This window comes from Bubalus kerabau, chromosome 1 (genome assembly GCF_029407905.1).
Source record: "Bubalus kerabau isolate K-KA32 ecotype Philippines breed swamp buffalo chromosome 1, PCC_UOA_SB_1v2, whole genome shotgun sequence".
Taxonomy (NCBI): domain Eukaryota; kingdom Metazoa; phylum Chordata; class Mammalia; order Artiodactyla; family Bovidae; genus Bubalus; species Bubalus kerabau.
This window is the reverse complement of record NC_073624.1, coordinates 241,309,770-241,328,812: the sequence shown is the minus strand read 5'-3', so window position 1 is coordinate 241,328,812 and position 19,043 is coordinate 241,309,770. Positions and strand designations below refer to the sequence as shown.

General features: G+C 46.9%; 1 protein-coding gene across 1 annotated transcript in view; it reads left to right on the top strand.

Moving 5' to 3' along the window:
* The window catches only part of CCNJL (cyclin J like), a 63,658-nt gene that overhangs the window by 3,262 nt on the left and 41,353 nt on the right, over positions 1-19,043 (top strand). The window lies entirely within an intron of this gene.

Below are 19,043 nucleotides of genomic sequence, written 5' to 3'. Positions count from 1 at the left end.
TAATTTATTTCTCCCCTCCCATCTTCCCCCTTCAGTAACCATAACTTTGTTTTCAAAGTTTGAGTCTGTTTCTGTTTTGTAAGTAAATTCATCTGTATCATATTTTAGATTCCGCATGTAAATGATATCATATGGTATTTGTCTTTTCCTTTCTGACTTAACTTCACTTAGTATGGTAATCTCTAGGTTCATCCATGTTGCTGCAGATGGCATTATTTGATTCTTTTTATGGCTGAGTAGTATTCCATTGTATATATATCACATCTTCATTCATTTGTTGATGGACATTTAGGTTGCTTCTATGTCTTGGGTATTGTAAATAGAGCCGCTATGAACATTGGGTTGTGAATGGGATTTCAAATTTGTATTTTTTCTGGGTATAAACCCAGGAGTGGGATTGCTGGATCATATGGCACCTCAATTTTTGTTTTTTTGAGGAATTTCCATACTGTTTTCCATAGTGGCCACACCAATTTACATTTCCACCAACTGTTAAGGAGGATTCCCTGTTCTCTACACTCTTCATTATTTTTATTGTTTGTAGACATTTTAATGATGGCCATTCTGAGCAGTATGAGGTGATACCTCATTGTAGTTTTGACTTTCAGTTCTCTAAAAATCAGTGATGTTGAGCATTTTTTCATGTAACTAATGGTCCTCTGTCTGTCTTCTTTGGAGAAATGTCTGTTTAGGTCTTCTGCCCAATTTTTGATTGGGTTGTTTGTTTTTTTGTTATTGAGTTGTATGAGCTGTTTGTATATTTTGGAAATTGAGCCCTGTAGGTCACATCATTTGTGAATATTAAAGTACTCCTTTGAGCATCCTACCTGGCCCTGCTGCTTCTGTTGAAGCAGCCTTAGAGCTCTTCCTCATTTAACTACTTTTCTGGTGGGGCCTGGTGGTACCAGCCAGTACAGGGGAGTCAGGATTCTCCCCCATCACACCTGTGCCCTTGAACTTCTTCACTGAACATGAGAGAGGAGCAGATCATCCCCACCAGGCTGGTGGTGACAGTGAGGCTATTGGTGATGTTTTTCAGGCTTATGGCTCAAGGAGTGTTCAGATTAGACTGACTCCCACTTTTTTTTTTCTTTTTTTGCCAAAAGATGCATCCAGCCATTTAAAATGAGCAGGTTCTGGATACACATGATGGAATTAGGGCTGGGGATGGCTCTCAGCTTGAGGCCCAACTTCGTGGTCCTTCAAGCCTCTCTCCCCTTCCGCAAGTGCCCTGGCCCCAAACGCATGCTTCCCTCATGGTCCTGTTACCTATGTCCTACTCACCAGACTGTGAGCCTCTCACAGGCGTGCGGTGTGTTGTGTGATATCTCAGCTTTACCAGACCAGCGTGTGGTATGGAGGGAAGACAAGGGGTGTCCACTGCTTCACCTGCTGCAGGCACAGCCAATGGGGGAGCACAGAGGGGAAGGACCAGGCTCAGGTGGACTTCCTGGGACACTCGAATGGTGGTGCAGGAGTGTTTCCCAGGAACCCTCTGTCAGGTCTCGAGCATGCCCCAGGAGGTCGCCCTGGCCTGGCGGGGGCTGTCCATGTGAGTGGCTGCAGTGCTGGCCGTGGTGCCAGGGACAGGATCAGGTGAAGGCCGCCTCCTGGCCTCCTATGGACTTAGACAGTAGATAGTCTCATTCTCTTCTGGGATAATGTGGGGGTGGGAGTGGGGAGGAGAGGAATAGGGGAGGGACTAGGAAAAGAATTCCCCACAAAGATAGACCTATTGCCCTGGACCAAAGTCCTGCCTTGGGATTGTAGGAAAAGAGCTACAGGTTTAGCCTGAATAATAGAAACCTAGATCACTCTTCCCACACTTCTGCCGGGAGGTTCCATTTTCCTCCCTGAATTTTGCTTTTGGATGAGCGGTACAATAGAAAGAACTCACTCTGGTCTCCTTTTGACTTATGTCCATTTTACACATAATCATCATTCCAGTTAGGAGGAAGTGCTTATGTTAGTAAAACAGAATGTTTAGTAGCTCTCATCACTGTGATTTAAGGCTTCTTGGGTATGTGGAAGACTTTCTGAATATGGGGATTTCAGAGGAGTACTTGGGGAAGAAGTACCCCCACCCTCCTGAAGCCACGTTGACAGCGCTGGTAGCTTTCTCTTCCAGGACTCTGGGAGCCTGTGTGCCAGAGGGCTCCTCCTCCTCCAGCCCCCTCTTCCTCCATCAGGCATTCACCTTCTCCCAGGATCCGAGTCACGTGTTACCATTGGGGTCTTCTCCATCACCCCAGATTTGAGATCTTCAGAGCAAGCAGCCACAGAATGCATATTCCCTAAAACAGCCAGTTTTCTCTATCCAGCCAGTTTCCCTGAAGCTGGCTTTCTTGTACACGTAAAGGCCTTTAACTGTGTGAGACTGTGTTTTTTGAACCAGTGGAGTGTTAAAGGACATTTTTACTGGTCTGTGACTAAATTTACCCAGAGAAATTCCAAAACACCAACAGAAATGATGTTTAGTGATGATAATGTTGGTGACTACTGCTTCTTGAGCACTTCCTATGTTTCAGACAGTGTGCCAGGCACGCCCCTGTGTATTATCTCACTTACACTTCATATTTGCCCCGGTTCTGGGACTGACCCTGTGGATGGAAACTATAAGACAGAGTGTGTCAGTAACTGTCGTGAGATCAAATCCCTGCTTGTATCAGAGCCTGAACATAAATTTGTTTGGGAGAAAACCACCTATTTTAACCAAGAATGGAAGCACAGCGCCAGGAACAATCAAGGCTCTGCCCTCCGTGACACTGTAGGCTCTGTATCTTAGTTTGTGGTCTGATGGCTCTCCAAGGGCTGGGTTCTCCCTAAACCATCCTGAGAAACCTGGGCATTGGGAATTGCTGAGTCCTAGGGCAGGGCCTCGCTTACCTGGTCCTGGTGGGTCCCCTGCCCCACTTGTGCATGGCGCGTCTCACCTTGAAGTGATCTGGCCTCCGCTGTTGCCTGCCCCTGGGGTGCACCTAGGGGGCTGCTCCTGTTTCTCCCTGCCCGGAAAAGGGTGAGATGCCTTGGGACCTTCCTCTTCCTGGAACTCTGACAGCTGCATGTGGTAGGGTCTCACCCCAGCTCTGTCCTTCACCTGGATTAAAACCGCACTAGATTATCTCGAAGGCTCCGTTTCATCTGTAAACCAGGAGAGTGATTCCTGCTCCCTGCCTCCCAGGTATCTTGGGAGAAAATGGGTATGGGTATCCTCCTTCCATCTCCCGGGCCTCTGGATTGTGGAGTGGGGAAGGGTCTTGGTGGGCATCCTAGTTGGCTGGGGAAGTCTGTGCTCCCTAAGTGAAGGGAGGACAGTTAAGACTTCAGGTTGGCTCTGTGCCCTTGCCCTTGACTTGTTCTTTGTCTTCCTAAACCACATAGCCCCTTGGGTAAAGGGAGTGCAGCCAGCAATTTTCTCTGAGAGAACCTGCCAGAAAGAGGTGACATTGTTGGTCTGCTGTTTCTTTCTTTTCTTTCTTTCTCTCCTTTTGGCCATGCTACGCAACTTGCAGGATCTTGGTTCCCTGACCAGGGATCGAACCCATGCTCCTGCAGTGGAAGCACCGAGTCCTAACCACTGGATGGCCGGGGATTTCCCTTCATTTTTTAAAAAAAGTTATTAAACACACAAAGTACGTTTTTTGTTTCTCTAGGAAACTACGAAAATAAATACAAGCAAACGGAAGAAAGTAATATTCCCCCCACAACCCCACTGCTCGGAGTAATCTGCTGACATTTTAGTGTCGGTTCTTCTGTTCTTGTGTGTGTGTGTCATCACATTTCTGTGGAGCTTTTATTTAGTGAAGATGGAAAATATCTTTTCTTAAAACACTGTTGATTTCATAATATATCATGCTCACATTTCCATATCATTCTTCTTCACCCAGTCCTGATTATTGGACTTTTGCAAAAAATTTGAAACAATTCATTGTGTTTATTTAGAATAGACAATATAAGAATATGATAAGAAAGAAAAAAACACATATGAAAGGTTGGATGGTGAAGAGGCTCTAGTTCCCTCCCTGAAAGGTACCACTGACTCCAATTTCTCCTGAATCTTTCCAGAGTTATCCTGTGTATGAACAAACCATGTGTGTGTGTTCTGACACAAGTGGTAATAGAATTTATACACTTCCCTGTACCATTTAATTTTTTAAATGTTTACATTTTAATAATTTAAATATTTTATGAAACCACCAACAGAAGCCCCATGACCATAAGGGAATTTTTTTGGTCTTTTCTGCTCACTGTAACAATAAAGGTATAGTGTAGCTACTCAATATATATGTGTTGAATGAATGAATGAAATGTTTCTTTTTGGCCATTTGTTATCCAAATGTATACATTTTATTTTATATAAATGTTGTCATAGTGTATTACAGTATATTATAGTTTCATAGCAATTTTTTGTTAACTGTATATACTAAATAACTTTCTAAGTTAACTATTGGTCTACAGGTATCATGCATAATGTTTTATTGTATGGATATACCATGATTGGATTAACTTGTTTCTTTGTTGAATACTTAAATGGAGCTGCTTATTCATTTTTTTAAGCTGAAGTTAATTTATACATGATACAACACACAGATCTTAAGTGATTTTGCAGTTTTGAGTATGCAGCAAGTTTTGACAAATGTATATACATGTAGCAACCACCATAGTCAAGAGATAAAACATGCGCATCAACCTAGAAAGTTCCCAGGTACCTTTTCTCAGTCACTCACCCCATCTTGCTCCCAACACCAGGCAGTCACTGAGCTGTTTTTTGTCTGTGTGGATTAGTTTATCTTTTCCAGAGTGGAAATGGAGTTACGTGTATATGCTCTTTTCTCTCTGTCTTTTTAAACTTAGTTTTTTAACACTTTTGAGATTCACCTGTGGTGTGTCTATTAGAAGTTTGTTTCTTTTTTATTGCTGAGTAATATTCCACTGTATGTATCTTAGATAATTTGTCCATCCCCCTCTTGATGGCCTTTTGGGTCATTTCTCTTGTTCCATTTGATTTTATACAGCACTGCAGTGGTGATCCTACTCTGCTGTCTATGAGTGTGGTCATGAGAATAAATGCCTAGAATGGAATTGCTTGTCACAGGGTATGATTTTAAGAACTTTGTATTTCACCAGTTAGTAAATTCTCAAAAGTTGCACCAGCTTGCACTCGAACCAGTGGTGTGGGAGGGTGTCTGCTTCCCAGTAACTTTGCCAACCCTGGTATTAGCCTTTTCTAAAAGTCCAGGGACTTCCCTGGTGGTCCAGTAGTTAAGAATCTGCCTTGCGACACGGGTTCAATCACTGGGTGGGGAATTAAGATCCTACATACCTGGAGTAACTAAACCCACACACCAGAACTACTGAGCCTGCAAGCCAAAACTAGAGAGCCCATGCACTTCAACGAAGAGCCCACATGCTGCAACTAAGACTAAAATAAATGGTTAAAAAAGAAAAAGTCTGTTCCGTTTTAATAGGTCAAAATGGTGTCTCTTGTCTGTGTTCAAAAAGAATCAGGAACTCTGAATAGGAAAAGTACTAAAAGATGCAAAGGAAGAGGTAGAGAACTCTGAACACTTTCCAGGATCCGGGGAGGCCCATCCGCAGCCGAGAACCATCCTGAGACTCATGTCATGCTAGGGGAGGCCTGCTCACCTTGGACTCAGGCCACAGAACTCTCCAAGCTCCCCCTGCGACCCACCACTGCAATGTGTGCATGGAGTTACTTGGAAACTGAATCCTGAGGCTGAATTTGAATTGTCCTGAGGCACTGGCCCCCTTGTAGGTCACTGGAGCAGATGGTACCAGAGCCTGGATGTTCTCTTGGTAGGGACATCCCTGCTGGTAGCACCAGCTACTTACTTACTAAGTTGAAAAATGATCGTCTGGTGACTTGAGTGGGTGGGTTGGGATGACGGGGAAGGGTAGGGAGGATCATAAGAACAGCAGGAAGCATCAGGAATTGGATTGATTGAACTATTGTAAGGAAAAGTTGTAGAAAACCTCAGTGCCCATCGGAGAGGAATTGATTTCACTGTGGTTCATCCATGCACTAAAATAGGTGGAATTATTAGACGTGACGAGGTACATAACTTTATACTTAATAACAATGGATTTTTCTGATAATTGTAAAAGTGATCAAATGACTTAATAGGTCTGACTCTTTGGAGTGAACTTGTCCTTAATTTTTTATTATAGAAATTTAAAAAGATACACAAAAGTAGAGAGAATAGTGGAGTGAATCCCCGTGTACTCTCCACCTAGCTTCAGTACCTGCTTCTTCTTTGGACAGCATGTCATTTCACCCATAAATATCTACTAAGAGATAAAGGTCATTTTAAAAAGACATAACAACTATGCCATTCTTACAAAACTCACTATCATTCATTAATAGTCTTCTATGACTCAGTTCCATGCATTGGAGAAGGAAATGGCAACCCACTCCAGTATTCTTGCCTGGAGAATCCCAGGGACAAAGGAGCCTAGTGGGCTGCTGTCTATGGGGTCACAGAGAGTCGTACACGACTGAAGCAACTTAGCAGCAGCAGCAGCAGCATGGCTCAGTTCATGTTCAGTTCTCCCAGCTGTCTCATAAATGGCTTCTATAGTTGTTTCGTTTGAATTATGATCTAGATAAGGTCCATGCATTACATTTTCTTAATTGAATGACAAATGGCAAAATTTCCTTTTCCCTAGTGCCATATTGCCAGATGACACCACCCTTAGGGCAGAAAGTGAAGAAGAAGAGCCTCTTGATGAAAGTGAAAGAGGAGAGTGAAAAAGCTGGCTTAAAACTCAGCATTCAGAAAACTAAGAGGGTTCTTTAAATTCTTTAGTGCTATAAAAGTTTCAGAAGTTTCACATACATGATTTAATATAATCCTGTAATAACACTTTTTTAAAATCCGCCTTCTCCTATATTGTCCCTCCTCTTTTCCTCTCTCCATTGGTAACCAACAGTTTGTTGTTTATATCTGTGAGTCTGCTTCTTTTTGGTTATATTCACTAGTTAACATTTTTTACATTCCACATATTAGTGCTGTCATACAATATTTGTCTTTCTCTGACTTATTTCACTTAGCATCCATCAATGTGGCTGCAAATGGCAAAATTTCCTTTTTAGGGCTGAGTAGTATTCCATTGTATATATGTATACACCACACCTTCTTTATCCATTTAGCTTTTGAAGGACAGTTAGGTTGCTTCCATACCTTGGTAGTTGTAAATAATGTTGCTTTGAACACTGGAGTACACATATCTTTTTGAATTTGTGTCTCTGGTTTTTTCAGCTATCTGCCCAGGAGTGGAATTGCTTGGTTGTATGGTAGTTCTATTTTAATATTTTGGAAAATCTCTATATTGTTTTCCACAGTGGCTGTACCGGTTTGCATTCCCACAAGTAGTGTAGGAGGGTTCTCTTTTTTTCTCCACCTCCTTGCCAACATTTGTTATTTGTATTTTTTTTTCCTTTTGGTTGTGCTGGGTCTTTGTTCTTGCGAATGGGCTTTCTCTAGTTGCGGCAAGTGGGGGGCTATTTTTTGTTGCAGTGGCTCCTCTTGTTTCGAGGCACCAGCTTTAGGGCAATCAGGTACTGGGGCTCACAGGCGTCAGTAGTTGTAGCATATGTTTTTGTTAGTTGTGGTTCTCAGGGCTTTAGAGGAGGGACTCTGTAGCTGTGGAACGCTGGCTTAGTTGCTCTGTGGCACGTGGAATCTTCCCACACCAGGGATCAAACCCTTGTCTCCTGCATTGGCAGGTGGATTCTTATCCACTGTACCAAGGAAGTCCATTACTTGTGTTCTTTTTGATGATGGCCATTCTATAGATGTCAGGTGATATCTCATGGTTTTCATTTGCATTTCCCTGATGATCATTGATGTTGAGCATCTTTTCATGTGCCTGTTGGCCATCTGCATTTCCTTTGAAAAATGTTTGTTTAGTTCTACCCTTTTTAAAATCCAGTTGTTTGTTTTTTTGATTTGTATTTGATCTGTTGAATTGTATCAGTCATATCATTGCAAATAACTTCTACTATTCAGTAGGTTTTAAAAAATTATTCTTAAGTCTTTCATTCTGTAATGGCCTCCCTGCCTCCCATTGCCTTAAAAAATTATTTTTCATGCCATTGAATTTTGGCTAATATGTCCTGAAGGACACCCCATATTCTTGATTTGATCTATTACTTCCTCGTGGTGTCCTTAACTTCACTGTTAAGTTTGGCTTGTATACTTTCCTACTCTGTGGGACTAGGACATGCTGTAACCTTCTTGTTCTCTAGCTGTCAATCAAACATCACTTTTTCAGAAGAACCTTCCCTGGCTGCCACACAAGGTCAGTGTGGGCCCCTGCTGTGTTCTTAGACAACCCTTGATTGTTCCTTCGGCAGGCAGCACAATTTGTAATTGTATACTTATTAATGGAATTACTCCGTTTGGATCTCCCTGGATGGCAGGTTTGTGAGGACAGGCTGGGACTGTGTCTCCCCAGTTCTGAGCAGAGCAGCTGCTGCATATGAGCAGCTCCCCTCCCCCCACTGGTATGTGCTCATCACGGATGCCTGGTCTGGGGTCTGTGCTTTATAGTCCACACCTCACCTTCCTGGACCTCGCTGCTGGGTGGGGTAGGTAGCATGGCTGCCAGTAACTCCATCTGCTGGGAGAGAAACAGCCTCCAAGGACTTCAGCACTTGGTCATTAAGTGGGAGAGCTGGGATCTTAAAACCTCGAGATCTGCTGTCCCGAATCTGACTTTCAGCAGAGTTGCACGCAGCCTTGAAGGCAGTGATGTGCAACAGGAACTTCCCCTGGCGGCGTGGGCACCCACACAGGGAGGTGAGAAGGCGGGGGCGAGTGGTACAGAGCTGTTGACTCTGAGTGGAAATCTCTCATGGGTCTCTTGTGTTAACTTTCTGTTTTGAAATAATTTCAAACTTAGCAGAGTTGCCAGCACAGTACACAACTGTAAACACTTGAACACATTTGACTTATCATCACCTTTTTCTTTCTTTAGACATTTTTTTCCTCTCTTGGATCAAGATGCAGATGCAATTCCCTGTTATCCCTTAACATTTCAGCATTTCTTTTGCATGGTTACTTTTTTAAAAAAATTTATTTGGCTGCACTGGGTCATAGTTTCACCCTGCAGGATCTTTAGTTGTGGCATGTGGGATCTAGTTCCCCGATCAGGGATCAAACCTGGGCTCTCAGCATTGGGAGCGTGGAGTCTTAGCCATTGGACCACCATGGAAGTCCCTACATGGTTTCTTTTAAGATGGGCCATAAATTCTGGGGGAATTTTGGTCAAACCACTAGCAGCACCTTCCCAGCTAGGAATCCTCTCTGGAAGCCTGTTTTGGGTGAAAGGGATACAGCAGTCAGATCAGGAGGAAGGGTGGCCTGGCTCTGAGTCTGGGAAGACAAATTCTGGTTCATTTCCTTGAACTGTCCCGTGCCTTGTTGGCTGACCACTTCTTTATCAGGCAGTGCAATGGTTTTTCCAGTAGTCATGTATGGATGTGAGAGTTGAACCATAAAGAAGGCTGAGCACTGAGGAGTTGATACTTTTGAACTGTGGTGTTGGAGAAGACTCTTGAGAGTTCCTTGGACTGCAAGGAAGTCAAACCAGTCAATCTGAAAGGAAATCAACCCTGAATATTCATTGGAAGGACTGATGCTGAAGCTGAAACCCCAATACTTTGGCCACCTGATGTGAAGAACTGACTCGTTTGAAAAGACCCTGATGCTGGGAAAGATTGAAGGCAGGAGGAGAAGGGAACAACAGAGGATGAGATGGTTGGATGGCATCACCGATTCAGTGAACATGAATTTGAGGAAGCTCTGGAAGATGGTGATGGACAGGAAGGCCTGGCGTGTTGCAGTCCATGGGGTCGCAAAACCTCGTGTGTTACCTGCAGACACCGAGAAGCTGTACAGAAGATAGCACAGCCCCTAGCCTCACTCCTGGGGGGGAGGTTATCCTTAGTACAACTGAGGATAACCATCTCAGACCACTTCTGGCTGTTGTATTTGTCAGTGGTCATAATAGCCAGTGAAAGTTGGCAAAGCTCTTCACCATTAATGGGTGCTTATTGTGTGCCTGACTTATGTTACCTCCCATTATCTAAATCCTCTGCTGCTGCTGCTAAATTGCTTCAGTCATGTCTAACTCTTTGTGATCCCATGGACAGAGGAGCCTGGCGGACAGTGTCCATGGACTCTGTCCGTGGGATTCTTCAGGCAAGAATACTGGAGTGGGTTGCCATGCCTCCCTTCAGGAGATCTTCCCGACCCAGGAATCAAACCTGCGTCTCTTAAGTCTCCTGCATTGGCAGGCAGATTCTTTACTGCTAGTGCCATCTGGGAATCCCCTAAGTCCTCTAGTAGGTACTAAATTATCTTCATTTTACCCCCACTTTACAGATGAGACAGATGCTAAAGTTTACAGAGTTAAATAACTTATTCAAGGTCATGCAGCAGGTAGATGAAAGAGCCAAGGTTTGAACCCAGGCAGACTGGCTCCAAAGTGCACACTCTTAACCACTATACCCATGATGACATCCCATTGCCTGGGGAAATACGAAAAGCTTCCAAAAAGAAGGTGAGACATAGAGGAATTTCATCTTCTAGGGCCCAGGGCTGCAGCATATGGTGATCATGCATTGGTGGTCTGCCTGGGGCAGTCTGATGAGTAGGGGGCGGGCAGGTGGACCAGGAGTATCGGCTCTGGGATGTGGGTCTCGGTAGACATTTACAGTTATCCTGAGACATAGAGAACTCTGAGGAATGGGGGCTGGATCACTGGAAAATATCCTTGGCCTTGAAGACCTAGGTGTTGGCAGTGTTCCAAAGAGATGGCCTCTGAACCAGGGCAGGAAGTGGGAAGACTTGAGAGTATTAGGCAATAGGATCATAGGAACCAGTTAACAAACAGAGTGAAAGACTTAATGTTTCTTACTTGTTGGAACAAAGTGATTTTCCATTGCTGAGGGATTGGCCTTTTTCATGGTGAAGATTGTTGTTGGAATGCTCCTTCCAGCAATTGCTAGTTTCTGTGTAATTTTTCAAGGCTCCCACTGCCCTCTAAATTAAGGGAGTAGGCATTTATCAGGTGCCACATGCCAGATATTGTTGAATGTTTGGTGCACATTATCTCATTTAATTGTTAAAGTTGCTTAATTTGGGAAAGGAGTACTTCAAGGCTGTATATTGTCACTCTGCTTATTTAACTTATATGCAGCGTACATCATGCGAAATTCTGCTGGATGAAGCACAAGCTGGAATCAAGATTGCTGGGAGAAATACCAGTAATCTCAGACATGCAGATGACACCACCCTTAGGGCAGAAAGTGAAGAGGCACTAAAAAGCCTCTTGATGAAATTGAAAGAGGAGAGTGAAAAAGCTGGCTTCAAACTCAGCATTCAGAAAACTGAGATCATGGCATCCAGTCCCATCACTTCATGGCAAATAGATGGGGAAAGAATGGAAACAGTGACAGACTTTACTTTGGGGGACTCCAAAATCACTGCAGATGGTGACTGCAGCCATGAAATTAAAAGACGCTTGCTCCTTGGAAGAAAAGCTATGACCAACCTAGACAGCATATTCAAAAGCAGAGACATTACTATGCCAACAAAGGTCCATCTAGTCAAAGCTATGGTTTTTCCAGCAGTCATGTATGGATGTGAGAGTTGGACTATAAAGAAAGTTGAGCACCAAAGAATTGATGCTTTTGAACTGTGGTGTTGGAGAAGACTCTTGAGAGTCCCTTGGACTGTGAGGAGATCAAACCAATCAATCCTAAAGGAAATTAACCCTGAATATTCATTGGAAGGACTGATGCTGAAGCTGAAACTCCAATACATTGGCCACCTGATGCAAAGAACTGAATCATTTGAAAAGACCCTGATGCTGGGAAAGATTGAAAGCAGGAGGAAAAGCGGGCAACAGAGGATGAGATGGTTGAATGGCATCACTGACTTGAGGGACATGAGTTTGAGTAACCTCCAGGAGTTGGTGATGGACAGGGAAGTCTGGCATGCTGCAGTCCAAGAGGTTGCAAAGAGTCAGACACAGCTGAGCGACTGAAAAGAACTGAAGTGCCCTGACCAAGGTGGAGTTAGTTGTTGCATGCTGGTCCATCTTCATTCTTTCATTCAGCACATGTTTTTTAGCAGCTGATCACATGCCATGCACTGCTAGCCACTGGGGATATAAGTGGTGAACAAAACAAAATTCTCCACCTTCATGGAGCTTACAGCCGAGCGTCAGGCTCACATGAAGTGCCTGTGAAGTGCAGAGAGATGCCCAGCTCCATCCCAGGAGGACTGAGTCAGCAAGACAGGAAATGGGGAGTATAGTAGATTCCTAGGGCTGCCTCAAACTGGGTGGCTTACAATAGCAGAAATGCATTCTCTTGTAGTTCTGGAGGCCAGAAGTCTGAAATCAAGGTGTTTACAGCATGGTGCTCCCTCCAGAGGCTTGCAGGGAGGATCTCCAGCATATGGTCATTGCTGGCCATGCTTGACATTCCTTGGCATGTAGCTTCATCAGTCTATTCTCTGCCTCCATCCTCACCCGGCCCTCTTCCTGTGTTTGTCTTTGCCTGGTCTTCCCTCTGTGTGCCTGTGTGTCTCTGTTTTCTCTTCCTGTAAGGACACCAGTCATTGGATTAGGGCCCACTTTAATCCAGTATGACCTCATTTTATCTTGATTGCCTCTGTAAAGACACTATTTCCAAATAAGGTCATGTTTTAGGGTCCTGGGTGGACGTGAATCTTGTGGAGATGCCATCCAACTCAGTACCGGGGGGCAGCCTCCATGTTTCAGTAGATCCCCAGGAGATTCCAGTGCCTATGATCAACTGGCCACAGGTGCGGGAGCCCAGGTCAGCCGGGGACTGGAATCCCAGCTGGAGCAGCTGGGGCTTAGTGGTGGTGGTTACCACTACCGACCCATTTTGGGCTGCACAGTAGGGTCAGGATGCCCAGGAGAATGCATCAAAAGGAATCTGGAAATGAGGGCAGGTACGAGAAGGCAATGGCACCCCACTCCAGTACTCCTGCCTGGAAAATCCCATGGATGGAGGAGCCTGGTAGGCTGCAGTCCATGGGGTCGCTGAGGGTCGGACACGACTGAGCGACTTTCACTTTTCACTTTCATGCATTGGAGAAGGAAATGGCAACCCACTCCAGTGTTCTTGCCTGGAGAATCCCAGGAACGGGGGAGCCTGGTGGGCTGCCGTCTATGGGGTCTCACAGAGTCGGACACGACTGAAGTGACTTAGCAGCAGCAGCAGCTGAAAGTGTGGAGTGAAAGCTGCAGCTTAGGAGTGGTGATCCAGGGAAAAGGAGAACAGTTGTGAGGGTTGGACCTATTGCAAAGAACCAGCGTGGAAGGGGGCACACCATGACCCCTGCCCCTAGGTGACAGAGGGTGTGGAAGAATGAGGGGCACCTCCAGTACAGAAGGTGTGGGACAGGGTCCTATCAGGAAGCTGTTAAGGAAGAACTCAGGGGGGTGCTGGCATATTATGGGGGGGCGGCGGTGTAAGGGTGTCACCTGGGAGTGGGGAGGGGGAGTGGGTGCTCAGACTTGCCTTTGTGCCCAGAAGGGCAGTGGCTCTGTCTCCTGGGAATGAGGAAGTGTGTTTGGAGCTGGCCCTCCTATGATTTACAGGGTTCAGGGGGGCCCCATGAGAGGTGGGGTGGCTCAGGGTGACCTCTCTCTGCTGGAAGGAAGCTGCAGGCCAGACATCAGCAGGGGAGGATGTGACCAGCCTTGTTGGCTTCATGTACCACAGGCCACCCTCTCGAGGATGTTGAAATAATGTTCCCGCAGAGAAGTTGATTCTTTACGGAAAATGCCTCTTCAGGCTCTATGAAGCAATCGGTTTGCGAGGGGGAGGGAAGGGTTGGGTGATCCTCTGGCTTTGCAGGGCCTCCCAGGTCTGTGGCCTGTCCTCCTGAGGCCTCTGAAGAATTAGCCCACCCCTCCCCTTTCTTTCTCCCTTTCCATTTGCAAGTCTCCACTTCCTGTTGGTCACCTTGGTTACCCTTGGTGTTTCTTCACCGTCTTGCTGCTCTTTGTTCTCAGGCGGACTCAAGCCCTGGAGCTGTTTCCCAAGCAGCTGGCCCGGTGCCTGGAGGCCCAGCCTCCCTAGGGAGGCAGCAGTTGGCAGCAGGGAGGAAGAGCTTGGTGGGAGGCACGTGGGAGGAGACCCCGAGTGGGTTTCTTTCAGTGGCTGGTGTGGGAGGGCAGCGCGGCCGCGCCCCGCACCTTGGCGTGTTTATGCGGCAGTTGTCACGTCCCACCCCAGGCGCAGCCAGCTCCTCTGATGTCCACGCCAGGATTTGCCACTGACCTGCATGTGGCCTGGGCCATTGCACTTCTGAGCCTCAGTCTCTTGGGTTCTGCTGGTGTTAGTGGCAGTTCCCCTGCCTGGGCCCACCTCAAGACAGGGAGTGTTGAGAGGAGAGCCTGAATGGGTTAAGTTGTTGGGGGGCATCTCTGTGTAGAGAAGCAATGTCAGAAGGGCATGTAACGAGACTTGTATGGGCTCACAGTTATCTCCCAGTGCGGGATTACTGGTGATTTAATGTACTCATCTTAGTACTGATCATATTTTCTAAAATTTCTATAGTGCTGCTGCTGCTGCTAAGTCGCCTCAGTCGTGTCCGACTCCCAGCGACCCCATGGACTGCAGCCCACCAGGCTCCTCTGTCCATGGAATTTTCCAGGCAAGAGTACTGGAGTGGGTTGCCATTGCCTTTATTTTATAAACGGTTTCATATAACATTATTTTGGAAGGAAAACACAAGCCTAAATTATCCCATGGAGGCCCCAAAACATAATGTTAAGAGCACAGAGTCAGAAAGCCCAGACTCAGATATGTCCTTCATTACCTCGATGGCCTTCAGCAGGTTACTTAGCTTCTCTGAGCCATCCTGGTCTGGAACACCAGGGCGCCAATGATCCCCATCTCGTGGGCCTGTTGGAGGATGAGATGACAAAATACATGAGACATAGTGTCTGGCTAATGACATATAAGCTTTCAAATTATGTGATATATGATATATATATATATATATGATACATGTATACGAAATGGAAGGTTATATAAAACTATTGGTCATAATGAGCAAGTCTAGATTCTCATGAAGACCAGAGGGGAGGTGTAATCCGGGAGAGAGAGAAAGCTCCGTCCTTGCCTTGGGTAGTATGTACCTCAGTCTATCCAGTAACAGCAGAGTATCGAGGAGGAACCCAGGTCTGTGTTTATGGAGGACAGGACGCTGCCAAAGTTATATATATATATATTTGTGTGAGATGGGCTTCCCTGGTGGCTCAGCAGTAAAGAATGTGCCTGTAATGCAGGAGTTGCGGGAGACACGGGTTCTATCCCTGGGTTGGGAAGACCCCCTGGAGGAGGGCATGGCAACCCATTCCAGTATTCTTGCCTGGAGAATCCCCCCCATAGACAATGGAACCTGGTGGTCTACAGTTCATAGGGTTGCAAAGAGTCGGACACAACTGAGGTGACTGAGCACGCGTTCATAGCACAGGCATGAGATGGGACGGGGTGGGCGGGGGTTAATCTGGCACCCAGTCCCCGGACCCCTCAAGGCAGGGCACCCAGCACCTGGCTGCCTGGGGCTTCTATGGCTGGAGTCTTTGACCTCTTGTGCCCCTCCTAGGCTCCTTAATACTACTGCCATGTGGAAGTTCTTAGCAGGGGCCATTCTGCAGGTAGAAGCTGTGGTTTTCCATCTCAGCAAACTTTTCAGTTCATCTCTAAATTTAGAGTTATCAGATTACTAGGCAGTGTGTCAGGGATTTTCACCAGAGTCTTGCTTTGCAGATGTGCTGGAGTCCCAGCTGCCAGCACCATAAATCACCAAAAAGCGTGGGTGGGGGTGATAGTGGTCAGTGGATAAATTTAACTTAGAGTTTCCCAAAACTGTGAGTTTTTTCTGAACAAATGTTTCTGAGCCTCTAATGGGCTAATATATGATGCTTTTTAGGAAGGAACAATGTAGTAGTAGGCTTCCCTGGTGGCTCAGAGGTAAGACTCTGCAGTGCAGGAGACTTTCAGGAAGACGCCAATTTGATCCCTGGGTCAGGAAGATCCCCTGGTGTAGGAAATGGCAACCCACTCCAGTATTCTTGCCTGAAGAATCCCATAGACAGAGGAGCCTGATGGGCGACAGCACATGGCATCACAAAGAGTTGGACACAGCTGAGTGACTGAGCATGCACACAGAATGCGGTATGCAGTGTTTCCCAAACTAATGGCCCACAGAAGCCTCTTCTTCAGGGGCTGGGGTGTCATGGGACACATGTCAGCAACCAGTATCTTTGGAATGACCAAGTATGGAGGGTATGATTTAGATTCTTAAAGCTTCCAGTCCTCTGTAAACACTGACCTGCTTCCTCCTTGGTTACCCTACCCTCCTTGCTGTTGGGTAGACTGAGGGACATGCCACTGCAAGGCAAGGACAACATTCTCTTTCTCCTGGAATTCAGCATCACCCCCAACCCCTGCCCCTACACTGCCGGGCTTTGAGTAGTTTGAATTGCCCAGCTAGATGAATAGTTTTATTCAACATAAGATCAGGAGCAACTCATTTTTTCCTGCCTTTTCAAGTATTTACCATTCCCCAAATTTGGAGAAGAAGAATTGAGTATCTCTTTTGTGTCAGGCATTGGTGTCTTGGAGCTGAACAAGACGAACCCATGATGGGTTCTCATCATCATCATGTCTGCAGTCAGGGGTGAAGAAGGACAGTGGATTGATGGATGGAGATTTGGATAGAAAGTCCTGGATGCCCTTGAGTTCTGACAGGGGCATTCCCTGGGGACACTCTCTTCAGAAGTGACTTTTAAGTTGAGATCGGCAGGAAGAGTGGGTTAAGAGGCAATTAGAAAGTAACACAGCGCAGGACACCACTGGGTCAAATGAAGACTTCCTTTCCTCCCATCCTGAGAAACCAGGGGTGACTGGCTGAACTTTCACAGTGCATGTGACCTTCAGAGCCCTCTGAGGTTAGCCTCAAAATGTGAGCAGAGCCTTTGTGTGAGGAGCACACTCTGAATTTCCTGCCCATCTGTCCTGCAGCAGTGACAGGCTGGGGTCCCCACCCAGCTCTCCTGGCTGTGGGCTCCGGGTCTGTCAGACTGCACTTGGAGCTGGCCTCGCTCCTGTTCCCAGACACATCTGAGCACAGCGCAGGTGTGCGGGGTTTGCCACCTCTGCCAAGGTCAGTGCCTCTGTGCTGGGGGTGAGGGAGGGGTCTGTATGCCTGGACTCCGGGCGGCCCTGCCTCCTGTGTGTAACTTGGTTTGGGGCTTCATGTAGGTCGTGATTCCCTTGTCCCTGGTCTTTCTCGGAGCCCTGCCCCTCTCAGGCAGTCCTCTTTCTGCTTTGGAAGCCTCTGGAAGAGCCCTTGGGCAGGCAGAAGAGTGTTTCTAAAGGACTCCAGCCTGTCTTGACACCCATCACCTTCCTCTCCTCCAGGATGGCACCTCTGGGGCTTCTCACCCTGGGACTGTCCCCCAACCATCTTGGTTACCCCCAGGGAAGGGTGCAGGACCAGGTAAGGGAGATCTAGAGGAGGAGGGCAGAGAAGGCTCCAGGTGGAGGGAAGTTCCCCCAATTGGTGTTGCTTGGGTTATACCTGTGTTCATCACAGAACACTCCATTCATTCATTAATACATTCATCCCCTCATTCACCAGATGTTCATTTGCCCTTAACTGTACCAGATCCAGATCAGTCCCTGACTTGGGAAGATCCCCTGGAGGAGGGCATGGCAACCATTCCACTATTCTTGCCTGGGAAATTCCATGAACAGAGGAGCCTGGTGGGCTACAGTCCATGGGGTCGCAAAAGAATCGGACACGACTTAGCGACTAAACAACAACAACTGAGATAGCAAAAGCAGGTTTTTTTGCTGTTTTTTTTTTAAAGGTGGAGTCCCGCCTACCCGCCCTCCCCAACCCCATCACAACCATCTGTGTTTGTGCCCCCACCTGCTCAAACTGGGCAATCAACCTTCCTGGAGGGCAGATAAAAGCTCTCCCGTCTGGCTCAGGTGATAAAGGTCTAGGGAGGGAGAGTTTCAGGAAGCCTCTGCCTGCCCCTCCACCCCACCCCTTCTCAGTGTGGCTTTTGTGCCGGCCACACTGATGCTGCCCCTGGCCCCACCATGAGCAGGGTCACCCTGCCTGGCCTGTTCCTGCCCCCTTTCCGCCCTCGCCAGCAGCTGCCTGCCTGCCTGCCAAGTGCCTGCCTAATCCAGGAGCGCTTCCTGAGCCGCCCCTCGCTGGCTGCCCTTTTGTTTCTGGAATTCAGGCAGCTCAGCAGAGGGGCTGGCTTCGTGCACCCAGCTGCTTCGAGCTGCCTTAGGTCAAGAGTGCTCCGGGAGGAATGCGATCCTTAGAGCAAAGCCCTTGTAATGGATGCCTTCCCCCGCTCCCTGGCGCCCCCCCTCACAATTGGGTTAGGGGAATAATTGGCCAGACTCTCAACAAACAGGGTAGGCATGCTGGCGACCTGGTTTGTTGTTCATTTCCCAAAGAATCACCCTGCTCTGAGGTGCTGAGCAGAAGTGAAGGCTCAGTCTTTGCAGAGCATGTGGAGGCGTGCAGCTTTCTCTGCACTGCCACCCCCCTCTCCCCACCCCAGCCCAGCTATAAACCCTCAGGTAGAATGTCTCCTTCATCAGTACAAATCAGGATCCTTTGAGAGCCCGACAGAGGCAGATAAGCTCAACTTATCTGAAGGTTGATTACCCAGTTTGAGGGAAAGGCAGGCAAGTGCTGTTAAGTGCCACACGCTTTACATTATGACAGTGTGACCTCCTTTTCAGATGAGGACACCGGGGTTCAGAATTCACATGTCCAGGGTTAGTAAACAGTAGAGGTGAGATTTCACCCCAGAACTGCCTAATGTTGCAATCCGTGCCAGGCTGTTCCCCTAAATGTAGAGGAGTGTATCTGGAACAGGGAGGGATGTCCTTGTGTTCATTCTTATTTTTTAACTGACTTTGTGTTTCA